Below are 14253 nucleotides of genomic sequence, written 5' to 3'. Positions count from 1 at the left end.
ACATTTACATCATCGGTAGTCAATTTTCCCAGCGTCACTGCTTTATCTACTGCTGAGTGGGGGATTTTGTCAGGAAAGAATCCTTTACAGTATGTTTAACACTTACTGCCTAATCAGTGGTGTACACGTGAAAGCACTTACATTTCATATGATTGAAAATTTCAGAATTTTTAAACTAATTCTTGCAAGGTGAACCAGAAATACCTCACTTTAAAAAAAAAAAAATTTCCGTTAAAAAAGATATGCAATTACTATACAGTACTGTATAGCTTCTGTATTGTAGAACTTTTAACACAAAAAAATACCACTGGTGTATACTGAATACAGACTGCCCTTCTCATCTGTGGATTTACACCTCATAGCTCCACTTATATGGGAGCAACAAAATAGTTCCCATTTTAAGAAATTATTTGGAAAAATTCATTTATAAGCAACAAAAATTATTAAGTAGGCAAGAAAAAGGAAAAAACCCTTTAGGGAATGTTATTATCTTTAAATCTATTTTAAGACAGTGAAGGAACATGGTATGAGCCATAATAAGGATACTTTCATCTCTGAAGATCTTGGGTGACTTGATCAGTTACTGAACTAGTGAAATATTTGGTAGGATACAGAAAACCAACCGCAATGGTGATATAGATATTTGTAAAATCTTTGCCTAGTGCAAGTATATCTCCTCAATCATTGAAGAGCATCTGAATAGTAGGAGGCCCAAATAGTTAAGATAATTATCACTTAGGATAGAAAAAAGTGGTAAAAAAAAACAGAGCAACACTTCTTGTTGACTGGAGTAAGGATCTATCATCAATGAACACAATCAGTAGCATAGTCAATGACCAAATATTTGGTGTTGTTAGCAACATGGTTGCAAGTAGTGAGCAACAAGTCAGGCAAGAAAATTCTAAGTTAGTCAGGACACGATGGAATTCTTAAGTCATTCTTAAGATTAATGTGTCTTCTCTGGAGGCTTGATCATCTTAAAAGTATAGCCTCTTTTTAATGGTTGATTGAAGGCATGGAGAGTAACAGTAATTGGAATGCATTTCTCTTAGAAGTAGACCTTTCCAAATTTACAAGAAATAGCTGAATTATGTCGAGCCTTTAATGCATAAGGAAAACTGCATAATCTAAACACAACTGGATGTCACTTATTCACATGTTGTCAATAGCAATTTTTCAATATTAAACTTAGCCGGTGATTATATAAGCTGCAGCTCTGCTGCCCGACAGAAAAACTCTACGTTCAAAATACGCCAGCGATCGCTATGCAGGTAGGGGGTGTACATCAACAGCGCCATCTGTCGAGCAGGTACTCAGTACTCAATGTAAACACAGAACCAATTTTCTCTCTGTCGTGCCACCGGCAAGACCTACTAAATTCGCTATTGCTTACTGGATTGGTTTTCACATATTTTGGTGAAGTACACATTTCTAGTTTTGAGCTTTCGCTATGCAGGTGTTTTATCTTCATCTCAAAACTTGAACAGGGGAGAAGTCTCGTTTTGGATAGATTTAATTATGGTGACAAGGAGAGTATGGACTCTCTTTCACTTTTAAATGGCCGACCCTTCCCTTAGACGGAAGTGTGTTTAGGTTTTTAGTAATTTTGCTTAACGCGTTATAGATCTATATATTTTATATCTCTCCGCCTTTATTAGGCCTCTTCGATTAACTTTCCATTTATTATAAACATATAAAAATAAATTTTTATGTTTTGTTTATATGCGACCTTTCCTGATAGTAGGCGGTCCTTACTTGGAACCGAAGTTAATCAACGTTGAGCCCGTTATATCGTATTTAGCCTTTAAAGAATTTAAAACTTTTTAAATTTAATGTTTTATGAAAGAATTTCTTTGATAGTCTTCGTACTGTTTTCAAAGATGAACTAACGTTTAGTTTTTTAGACTACGCAGTTGTTGACGTTCAGGACGATCAACATGCGCTCTATCGTTACGATAGAGAGAGAGTGTATCACGGTTTCACTTTGCAGTAAGAGTAAATCGATTCTGACGTTTTGTTCATTCTTTCTTAGCTTAAATGTTTTAAATTCTAAATTAAAGGAACTTTTTATTTGGAAAACCTTTCAGTTTTTTCCTTTAGTCAAATAACATGTTTTTTTGACGATATATAATTGGGCTCTTCTCTTAGGTGCGAAATCAAGAGAGAAAGAGAGAGAGAGATAGAGACGGAGGGAGAGAGAGGAGAGAAAACGTTCCGTTCAAGCGGGTAACGTTGTTCTCGAGTTGCTCTCGTCCCTAGTCGCTGTACGGGGAGGAAGGATAAAACGTTTTTAGTTTTTTATTCTCGTCCCCAGGCTATGTGCGGTGAGAGATTGAAAACGTAGTTATATGAACTAGTGTTTAGTCTCTTTTCCAGCCACTGATTTTTTTATCTTAAAATATGTTTTCTGTTTTTTGCTGGTATTAATGAGCTTACATTATTACGACTGATTTCGCAATTACTACCTTTTAATGAAGGGTAGATTTGCGTGTTTCAGGTAGAAATCAGTAAAAGTTTCGATTTCAGTGAAATAAGTGCAAAACAGAAAATCGATAAAGTGATATGCGCAAAGTGTTACAGTGTTGCGTCCGAGGGTTCGTCTGTTCGTGCCTGTCGTTCACCTAGTCCGGGACCTCTTGCAAGCTCCCAAGCCCAGGGGAGAAGTAATGTCGAACGACTTATGGGTTCGAGAGGCCTTGATCAACGAACAGACGTTTTTCCCTCTGTGGTTTCGGGCGTATCTACCCAAGATCGCCCCACCCACTCTAAGACGAGAGAGCCCGTTTATTCCTCGTCTGCGGAAGAGGTTTCTCGTAAGAAACCATGGACCAAGGTCTCGCGGCTTATTAAGCGCAAGTCGGTCCTTTCCGCGCAAGTCCAACGGCCCAGTTGTAGCCACTGGGTCAGTTCGGACTCGCTGCAGTCTTCCGACGACTGCTCACCTCCTAAGAGAGGCAAAGCGGTACCGCATCAGGCAGTCACACCGTCTGTTGCCGCACCTGCTCCTGTAGACCCTAGTGGTCTTTGCTGCAGACCATGCAGTCTCAGTTAACGTCATTGATGCAGGACTTTCGTGCGGAGAAGGTTGACACTGCACCAACCTCTAGCCTACAACCAACCACGGTTGTGCGTCCTGTGGACGCTAAGGCGACCTTCTCCCGCACTCCAAGAGAGTCCCGCCACCCATGCGTTCCAGTGTACCCTGCCAGCCGCATGTTGACGTTCAGCGACGCACGGAACCTTCCGTTGACGTTCGCGAGGTACAACAACAGTCTAAGTTGTTTTGTTTTGACGCGGTGCGTCAACTTCCGCATTCTAGAGTTGTTTTGACTGCTCAGTCTAGACAGTCAAAGCAGTCTCGAGTGGACACTGTACGTCCTCACACACCTGTTGTGGTTGACAGTTCAGTTGTTGACAGTTCACAGACTGTCAAGCAGTTACATGACGTTGCCTTCTGGTCTGCTACTTATGCACCAGTGAGAGACTCACTGAGGTAACCTAGCTTTTATCGGACAAGGTTCCTGTGGATGAGGAAGTTGCTGTTCTCCCTCCTACTGATATTCCCTTGAGGACTCTGTCAGATGGAGAGGAGCCTTAAGCTGCTTAGCCTCCTATGGACTTTAATTAAATCATGATGATTTTTTTTAAGGATCTTCGTCCGGATCTTGTAACTGCTGCTCCTCGTTCGCCTAAACGTCAGAACTTACACTAGGCCTAGCTACTTCGAAGCCGTTGTTTTTAAGCTAGTGCTCTCTCGCTCTCCTAGAGAGCGTTACGTTGGCTAGGCGACTGGTTTTTGCACCAGGAGGATTTTTTAGGGATACAGCCTTTGATTTCCCTTCTTTTAAACTGGCTTATAGAGCGAGAGTCTGATATGACACGAGAGAACTTCTCGGCTTGGGAGTTCTTGCCTCTGCCCAGATAGACTTCTCAATTCTGGTAGACTCGCCCTGGCGCCTAGCCAGGAGACGCTCCAAGTTGTTTACAGGTCAACTTCTCAGCTTTTGTCAAGCCTTTGAAGTTTTGCTGTACTATTATGTCACACATAACAAGGCTTTCAGGGATGGTAAACGGTTCCGCCTCAGTCGCTAACCCCGTCTGTTGCCACACCTGCTCCCGTAGACCCTAAATGGGCTTTGCTGCAAGCCATGCAGTCCAAGCTTGCGTCCTTGATAGAGGACTTGAATGCGGAGAAGAACCTTCTGGCCAACAACCTTCCAACCGGTCGGTTGTGCGCCCTGTTGACGCTGAGGTAACCTACTCGCGTCTGCCAGTTGAGGTGGTTCCTCCTTCTGGCCAACAACCTTCCAACCGGTCGGTTGTGCGCCCTGTTGACGCTGAGGTAACCTACTCGCGTCTGCCAGTTGAGGTGGTTCCTCCACCAATGCGACCCAGTGTGGGTTGCCAGTCGCACGTTGACGTTAAGCGACGCTCGGAGGTGGTTGTTAACGTTCAGGACGTTCAACAACCAGCAGAGGTGACTTGTTGTGACGCAGTGCGTCAACCTCAGCAACCCGGTAGGGTGTTGACTGCACAACCCAGACGGTCTAGACAGTTTCGGGTTGACGCTGTACTTCCTCGCGCACCCATGGTTGTTGACAGTTCACAGACTGTGCAGCAGTTCCATGATATTGCGTCCGGCTCCGTCACGCATCCACCAGTGCGACCGGATTCAGCGAGTCAGACGTTGCCCACTCCGTTGCCGTTTCCTCATCAGTTTCGGATGAGGAACCCTCTGATGAGGACGTTGCTGAACAAGACGATCAGCCCCCAGCCCTGCTATCCATCCAGAAGATGCTGAAGAAGGAACGCTGCTCAGTCAGGCTGTGGATGAGTCTGGTAGGGACACTTTCATCCGTGGATCAATTTGTGTCACTAGGAAGACTACACCTCTGTCCTCTTCTATACCATCTAGCTTTTCACTGGAAAAAGGACAAGACGCTAGAAGCGGTCTCGATCCCGGTTTCCGGAAAGATAAAGTCTTGTCTGACTTGGTGAAAGGACTATATCAACCTTAGAGAGGGTCTTCCCCTAACTGTTCAGACTCCCAACCACGTTCTCTTCTCGGACGCATCGGACGTAGGCTGGGGTGCGACATTAGACGGTCGGGAATGCTCGGGATTATGGAACTCGAGTCAAAGGACAATGCATTTCAACTGCAAGGAGCTTCTGGCAGTACGTCTGACCTGGAAAAGCTTCAGGTCTCTCCTTCAAGGCAAAGTGGTGGAGGTGAACTCGGACAACACCACGGCTTTGGCGTACATCTCCAAGCAAGGAGGGACCTACTCTCTGACGTTGTACGAGATCGCAAGGGACCTCCTCACCTGGTCAAAAGGTCTAGACATATCACTAGTAACGAGGTTCATCCAAGGCAACTTGAATGTCATGGCAGATTGTCTCAGTCGGAAGGGACAAATAATTCCAACAGAATGGACCCTCCACAAGGATGTACGCAAGAGACTTTGGGCCACCTGGGGCCAGCCAACCATAGATCTCTTCGCAACCTCGATGACCAAGAGGCTCCCAATATTTTGCTCACCAATCCCGGACCCAGCAGCAGTTCATATAGATGCCTTTCTACTAGATTGGTCACATCTAGATCTATATGCATTCCCTCCGTTCAAGATTGTCAACAAGGTATTGCAGAAGTTCGCCTCTCACGAAGGGACAAGGTTGACGCTAGTTGCTTCCCTCTGGCCCGCGAGAGAATGGTTCACCGAGGTACTTCGATGGCTAGTAGACGTTCCCAGAACACTTCCCCTAAGGGTGGACCTTCTACGTCAGCCACGCGTAAAGAAGGTACACCAAGGCCTCCACGCTCTTCGTCTGACTGCCTTCAGACTATCGAAAGACTCTCGAGAGCTAGAGACTTTTCGAAGGAGGCAGCCAGAGCGATTGCTAGAGCAAGGAGAACATCCACCCTTAGAGTCTACCAATCGAAGTGGGAAATCTTCCGAAACTGGTGCAAGTCAGTATCCGTATCCTCGACCAGTACCCCTGTAACTCAAATAGCTGACTTCCTCTTATATCTGAGGAAAGAACGATCTCTTTCAGCTCCCACTATCAAGGGTTACAGAAGCATGTTGGCATCAGTCTTCCGTCACAGAGGCTTAGATCTTTCCAACAATAAAGATCTACAGGACCTCCTTAAGTCTTTTGAGACCACGAAGGAGCGTCGTTTGGTTACACCTGGTTGGAATTTAGACGTGGTACTAAGATTCCTTATGTCAGACAGGTTCGAAACGCTACAATCAGCCTCCCTGATAGATCTCACCTTAAGATTCTTTTCCTGATATGCTTAGCCACAGCTAAAAGAGTCAGTGAGATTCATGCCTTCAGCAAGAACATCGGATTCTCATCCAAAACGGCTACATGTTCTACAACTTGGTTTTCTAGCCAAAAACGAGCTGTCTTCTCGGCCTTGGCCAATATCGTTCGATATTCCAAACTTATCATATGGTTGGAAATGAACTAGAAAGAGTCTTATGTCCTGTAAGAGCTTTTAAGTTCTATTTAAAACGAACTAAACCTTTACGAGGCCCGTCTGAAGCTTTATGGTGTTCAGTTAAGAAACCATCTTTGCCTATGTCAAAGAATGCTTTATCCTATTTTATCAGACTGTTAATACGAGAAGCTCATTCCCATCTGAATGAGGAAGACCAAGCTTTGCTGAAGGTAAGGACACACGAAGTAGAGCTGTCGCAACTTCCGTGGCCTTTAAACAAAATAGATCTCTGCAAAGTATAATCGACGCAACCTATTGGAAAAGCAAGTCAGTGTTCGCGTCTTTTTATCTTAAGAATGTCCAGTCTCTTTACGAGAACTGCTACACTCTGGGACCATTCGTAGCAACGAGTGCAGTAGTGGGTGAGGGCTCAACCACTACAATTCCCTAATTCCATAACCTTTTTAATCTTTCTCTTGAAATGTTTTATTATTGTTTTTGGGTTGTCCGGAAGGCTAAGAAGCCTTTCGCATCCTACTTGATTTGGCGGGTGGTCAAAGTCATTTCTTGAGAAGCGCCTAGATTAGAGGTTTTGATGAGGTCCTGTTGTATGGGTTGCAACCCTTGATACTTCAGATCCTAGGGGTCGCTCAGCATCCTAAGAGGATCGCGAGGCTCCGTAAGGAAGACGTACTTAAAAAGGCAGAGTAATTGTTCAAGTCGACTTCCTTACCAGGTACTTATTTATTTTATGTTTGTTATTTTGAATAACTGCTAAAATGAAATACAAAATACTTAGCTCATAATAATGTAAACAAGTAATGCTGGTCTCTACCCACCCCCCCGGGTGTGAATCAGCTTATATAATCACCGGCTAAGTTTAATATTGAAAAATGTTATTTTTATTAATAAAATAAATTTTTTAATATACTTACCCGGTGATTATATATTAAAGGACCCTCCCTTCCTCCCCAATAGAGACCCAGTGGACCGAGGAGAAAATTAGTTCTGTGTTTACATTGAGTACTGAGTACCTGCTCGACAGATGGCGCTGTTGATGTACACCCCCTACCTGCATAGCGATCGCTGGCGTATTTTGAACGTAGAGTTTTTCTGTCGGGCAGCAGAGCTGCAGCTTATATAATCACCGGGTAAGTATATTCAAAAATTTATTTTATTAATAAAAATAACATATCTCAGAAGAGTTCTGTAATATGTTCATTGCATTTTATTGTAATACTTTATGTAAATATGTAAAGTATTGTAAATTGTAATGATTTCATTACTTTAGTCTTCACTTGCTTTTCAAATCCTCTTTCCTTAGAATATAGTTTATACAGAAGTTCATTACTTTTACACACCCTATAATTTTGTGCTGTTATATTGGTTACATACAGTACAGCATTTCAATTTCAAATTTCATGTTTGACAATACTGTAGTTTAACCTTAGGCTGTTTCTTTGTTGTTGCAATTCACAGCTCTGTTGACTAGGTTATTCTATTTTGTTCTATTTTTTCTGGTTGCGGGAGGAGTTAGCTGCCAACTCTTCCAAGACAGTGTAAGGATAAGATAGGTAGTAGTTTGCCCATATATAAACCATGTGATTGGACTTTCTCTTACAGTGAAGGCTAATGGTAATCATGACATTAAGATTAGGGGCTTCCTTTGATGAAGTGGTACTCACCAGAGAAAAAACAAGTCTTCATTCATTCTTTTATATTTATTTACCATAAGTGTAAGATATGGATAGTCTAGCTCTTATATCATAATCCTTATTAACCACATTAGTTATTGTACTGTTCACAGGAGTATAGTTTAAGCTTGTAAATACCAGAAATATAACTGAAAAGGGTATAAGAATCATAAGAAACTTTTGGCCAGTAAGAGAGAACAAAGTTTTATTCACACTCTCTACGAAGATTGGATTCATACTCTGTACAAAGAATGATGATTAGCAATGTTTAAGAATATGATCATCATATTGTCATAATCTTCCTTCATATGTGTACTTATGTTTAGCAAAGTTCCTTGCTTTACAAATGCATTTTTATTTTGATAGATTCCAAAATGTTTCAATATTTAAAAGAGAAAAACATTTTTTTAGTCTATGTTCAAAAAGAGAAAGAGAACATCAGTCATTTGGTATTTTGCATGCATAGGAATATGTGCTGTCTGAGCCATGATTTGTGAAAATTAAGTGGGACTGAGATGGGGCTGTATGAAAATCTTAGTTTTAAATATTTAACTTAGCCGGTGAATATATAATAGCTGCTGCTCCGGCGGCTCGACAGAAAACACACAAAAACTCGCGAGTGATCGCTATGAAGGTTGCGGGTGTGCCCACCAGCGCCAACTATCGGCCAGATACCGCATGTGCATGTAAACAAGCCTCAATTCTTCTCTGTCGGTCTGATCGACAAGACGTACCATTACTCACTGTTAACCTGGAGTTTTTCAACAGACTTGGTGAAGTACTTCATTTTGGTTTGAGCTTTCGCAGTGCAGGTGTTTTATCCTCAACTTAAACTCTTGAACTCTTTTTTGGACAGATTTAATTGTTGATGACTTTGGATTGTTTTTTGGACTTTCTTTGACTTTTTCAAAATGGCTGACCCTTCTCAAATTCCTAGATTTCGTAAGTGTAATGCTAGGGATTGCAATAGGCGTCTTCCAAAGGCCTCTCTCGACCCACATACTGTGTGTTCTAATTGTCGGGGTAAAACCTGTCAATTAGGAGATCGGTGTGAGGAGTGCGTGGGCCTTTCGGAATTCGATTGGCTTGAATATGACAAGTATTCTCGTAAGCTAGAGAGAGATAGGGTGAGGAAAAGTTCCTCTAGATCGGTAGATTTTTCCTCCTCTCATGCCCCTGAACCTAATCCTTCCCCTGTAGTAGTTGTGCCTGAACCCTCTACTAGCACTCAGGAACCATCAATGCGGGATATGTTACGTGCCATTCATGCTTTGGGCGAAAGAGTTGAGTCGTTAGCTACAGACCGTAATCAACTCATGGCTGACGTTAAAGAGTTAAAGTGTCAGAGTGCCACAGTGGAAAATCGTGGGAAAGTGATTAGTGCGCAAAGTGTTATCAGTGTTGCGACCGAGGGTTCGTCTGTTCGTGCCTGTCGTTCGCCTAGTCCGAGACCTCTTGCAAGCTCCCAAGCCCCAGGGAGAAGTAATGTCGTACGACTTATGGGTTCGAGAGGCCTTGATCAGCGAACAGACGTTCCCTCTATGGTTTCAGGCGTGTCTCATCAAGACCGCCCCTACCATAAGACGAGCGAGACCATTTTCTCCTCGTCATCCGAAGGCTTTTCGCGTAAGAAACCGTGGAGCAAGGTTTCGAGGCCCTTAAAGCGAAAGTCGGTCCCTTCAGGACAGGTCCAGCGTCCTGGTTGTAGCCATTGGGACAGCTCTGACCCTTTGCAGTCATCGGAAGACTGCTCGCCGCCTAAGCAGAAACGTAACACAGGCTCCGAGAGTCTTGGTGTAGGCAAGGTTTTGCAGTCACAGACGTTACCCTCGTCTCTTACCGCACCCATTCCCGTTGATCCTAAATGGGTTGTACTGCAAGACATGCAGATTAAGCTCGCCTCCCTTATGGAAGACTATTCTGCTGAAAAGGTTCACGATGATCCTCGCCGCTTAGCTGATCGAGATCCTGGCCGTCAGCCGCCCAAACGAGCCTTTGCTCGTCCTGTTGATGTTGGCGTTACTAAGTCACGTCAGTCACGTTTTGTAGAGCCTCACTCGATGCAGTCCCATGTGGACGTTCAGCCGCTTCCTAATGCTCTTGTTGAGCGTCAAGCACCGCAGTCAAGAGTTGTTTTGACTGCTCAGTCTAGGCAGTCAAGACAGTCTCGAGTTGACGTCGAGCGTCCTCCCGCTCCTGTTGTTGTTGACAGTCAGGCTGTTAAGCAGTTACATGACGTAGCGTCCTGGACTGCTACTGATGCACCAGTGTGTGTGGACTCTGCGTCTCAAGCATTGCCACCAAGGCAGGTCTCCCCTTTGCTTGTTACTCAGCAGTTGTCGGACGAAGATCCTTCAGATGAGGACGTTGCTGATCCTCATCATGATGATCATCCTTCAGATGTAGACGAACCTAAGACGGTTCCTCCTTCGATGGACTTTAAGAAGATCATGTTGATTTTCAAGGATCTTTTTCCCAATCACTTTGTTACCGTTGCTCCTCGTTCGCCACCGTCTGAGTTTGCTCTAGGCTTACCTGCTACCAAGCCAGCCTTTACTAAGCTAGTGCTTTCTCGCTCTTCCAAGAGGGCTTTACGACTTTTAGGCGACTGGTTGGATACCAGGAGGAGTTTGGGGAAGACGGCCTTTGCCTTCCCTCCTTCTAAGCTTGCTTCTAGATCGAGCGTCTGGTATGCCACGGGAGAAGTTCTCGGCTTGGGAGTCCCTGCCTCTGCCCAGGGTGACTTCTCAAGCCTCGTAGACTCTCCCCGTCGCCTGGCCATGAGACACTCGAAGATTAGTTGGTCCTCCTCGGACCTTGACCATCTGCTTAAAGGCGTATACAGGGCCTTTGAAGTATTCAACTTTCTTGACTGGTCATTAGGAGCTTTAAGTAGGAAAATCTCGTCTGCTGACCGAGATGTTTCCTTACTTATCATGTCATGTATGGATAAAGCCATCCGCGATGGTTCCAATGAGCTCGCCTCCACCTTTACGTCGGGAGTCTTAAAGAAGCGAGATACCCTTTGCTCTTTTCTTTTGGCAGGAGTTACTCCCTGTCAGAGATCAGAACTGCTCTTTGCTCCCTTATCAGCGTCCTTGTTTCCGCAACAACTGGTTAAGGATATAGCTTCTTCGCTTGTGCAGAAGGACACCCATGACTTGATGGCGTCCTCTGCTCGCAAAGGGACTCCTTCTACATCTTTTGCTGTAAGACCCAGGATCGAAACTCCGGCATCCAGATTTATCCCGCCCTTTCGTGGCAGAGCTCCCAGCAGGGGAAGCGCTCGTGCCGAGGGAAAGAGAGGTAAGAAGAGAGGAGCTAAGTCCTCACGTGGCAGAGTCTGACTGCCCACAGCCTCAGACAGCGGTAGGAGCCAGATTGAAGAGCTTCTGGCAGGCCTGGGAGAAGAGGGGTGCAGACCAAGAGTCTGTTCGGTTGCTCAGAGAGGGGTACAAAATTCCGTTTGTACGCAAACCTCCTCTAGTGACAACTCCCATAGACCTCTCTCCCAGGTACCGAGAGGAGTCAAAGAGACAAGCCCTAAACCAAGAAGTGTCTCTGTTGCTAGAGAAGGGAGCGGTGGTGAAAGTCTCGGACCTTCAATCACCGGGGTTTTACAACCGTCTCTTCCTAGTCCCAAAGAATACAGGAGGTTGGAGACCGGTGCTAGACGTCAGTGCGCTCAACGTTTTTGTTACGGAAACAAAGTTCACTATGGAGACCACGAAGTCCGTCTTAGCAGCGGTCAGAAAGGGAGACTGGATGGTCTCTCTCGACCTACGAGATGCATACTTCCACATTCCTATACACCCGGATTCCCAACCGTTTCTGAGGTTTGTTTTCAGGAATGTGGTATACCAGTTTCGGGCCCTGTGCTTTGGCCTCAGTCCTGCTCCTCTCGTATTTACGAGGCTCATGAGGAATGTGGCAAAATTCCTCCATTTATCGGGAATCCGAGCCTCCCTGTACTTGGACGACTGGCTTCTCAGGGCATCGTCCAGTCATCGCTGTCTGCAGGATCTTCATTGGACGTTGGGTCTGACCAAGGAATTGGGACTTTTGGTCAACCTAGAAAAGTCCCAACTGATCCCATCCCAGACTATTCTATATTTAGGGATGGAGATTCGCAGTCCAGTTTTTCGGGCTTTTCCGTCTGCCACCCGAATAGAACAAGCCCTGCTCAAAGTCCAACTAATGCTGAAGAGAGAACGGTGTTCAGTCAGGAATTGGATGAGTCTCGTAGGGACTCTATCATCCCTGGAGCAGTTTGTCTCGCTAGGAAGACTACACCTTCGGCCTCTCCAGTTCCATCTAGCCTTTCACTGGAACAAGGACAAGACGTTAGAGACGGTATCAATCCCGGTCTCCGAACCAGTAAAGGCATGCCTGAAATGGTGGTACAGCAATATCAGTCTGAGAGAGGGACTATCCCTAGCAGTCAAGAACCCAAACCACGTGTTGTTCTCAGACGCGTCGGATTTGGGTTGGGGTGCGACCCTGGACGGTCGGGAATGCTCAGGTCTGTGGACCTCAAGTCAGAAGAGCATGCACATCAACGGCAAGGAGCTATTGGCAGTCCACTTGGCCTTGATGAAATTCGAAAGTCTCCTTCGAAACAAAGTGGTAGAGGTCAACTCCGACAATACCACAGCTTTGGCGTACATCTCCAAGCAAGGAGGCACATACTCCCTCACGCTGTACGAGATCGCAAGGGACCTGCTCATTTGGTCAAGAAATCGAGGCATCTCCCTGTTAACGAGATTTATCCAGGGGGACTTGAACGTCTTGGCAGACTGTCTCAGTCGGAGGGGTCAGGTGATTCCCACGGAATGGACCCTCCACAAGGACGTGTGCAAGAGTCTTTGGGCGACTTGGGGTCAACCCACCATAGACCTCTTTGCCACCTCGATGACCAAGAGGCTTCCAATCTATTGCTCACCAGTCCCAGATCCAGAAGCAATACACATAGACGCATTTCTACTGGATTGGTCTCATCTGGACTTATATGCATTCCCACCATTCAAGATTGTCAACAAGGTACTGCAGAAGTTCGCCTCTCACGAAGGGACAAGGTTGACGTTGGTTGCTCCCCTCTGGCCCGCGAGAGAGTGGTTCACCGAGGTACTTCAATGGCTGGTAGACATTCCAAGAAGTCTTCCTCTAAGGGTAGATCTATTACGTCAGCCCCACGTAAAGAATGTTCATCAAAGCCTCCCCGCTCTTCGTCTGACTGCCTTCAGACTATCGAGAGACTCTCAAGAGCTCGAGGCTTTTCGAAGGAGGCAGCCAGTGCGATTGCAAGAGCGAGGAGAGCTTCTACCATTAGAGTATATCAGTCGAAGTGGGAAGTCTTTCGAGACTGGTGCAAGTCAGCATCTGTGTCCTCGTCCAGTACCTCTGTAGCCCAAATCGCAGATTTTCTTTTACATCTGAGAAATGTTCGCTCCCTCTCAGCTCCCACGATTAAGGGCTACAGGAGCATGTTGGCTTCGGTCTTTCGTCATAGAGGCTTAGATCTTTCCAACAATAAAGATCTCCAAGATCTCCTTAAGTCTTTCGAGACCTCTAAGGAACGTCGTTTGGCGACTCCTGGATGGAACTTAGACGTGGTCCTAAGGTTCCTCATGTCAGACAGGTTTGAGCCATTACATTCAGCCTCCCTGAAGGATCTCACCCTCAAGACGCTTTTCCTAGTGTGCTTGGCTTCGGCTAAAAGGGTCAGTGAACTTCATGCCTTCAGTAAGAACATCGGCTTTTCTACAGAAAAAGCCACATGTTCACTTCAACTTGGTTTCCTGGCCAAAAATGAACTGCCTTCTCGTCCTTGGCCTAAATCTTTTGATATACCTTGCTTATCAGAGATCGTAGGCAACGAACTTGAAAGAGTGCTATGTCCAGTTAGAGCTCTTAAGTTCTACTTAGCCCGTACTAAGTCCTTACGAGGTGGATCTGAGGCATTATGGTGCTCAGTTAAGAAACCATCATTGCCTATGTCAAAGAATGCTTTGTCATATTTTATCAGATTTTTAATACGAGAGGCTCATTCTCACTTGAATGAGAAAGACCGATGTTTGCTTAAGGTTAAGACGCACGAAGTAAGAGCTATAGCAA

The sequence above is a fragment of the Palaemon carinicauda genome, chromosome 22 (genome assembly GCF_036898095.1).
Source record: "Palaemon carinicauda isolate YSFRI2023 chromosome 22, ASM3689809v2, whole genome shotgun sequence".
Taxonomy (NCBI): Eukaryota; Metazoa; Arthropoda; class Malacostraca; order Decapoda; family Palaemonidae; genus Palaemon; species Palaemon carinicauda.
This window is presented reverse-complemented; position numbering follows the sequence as displayed.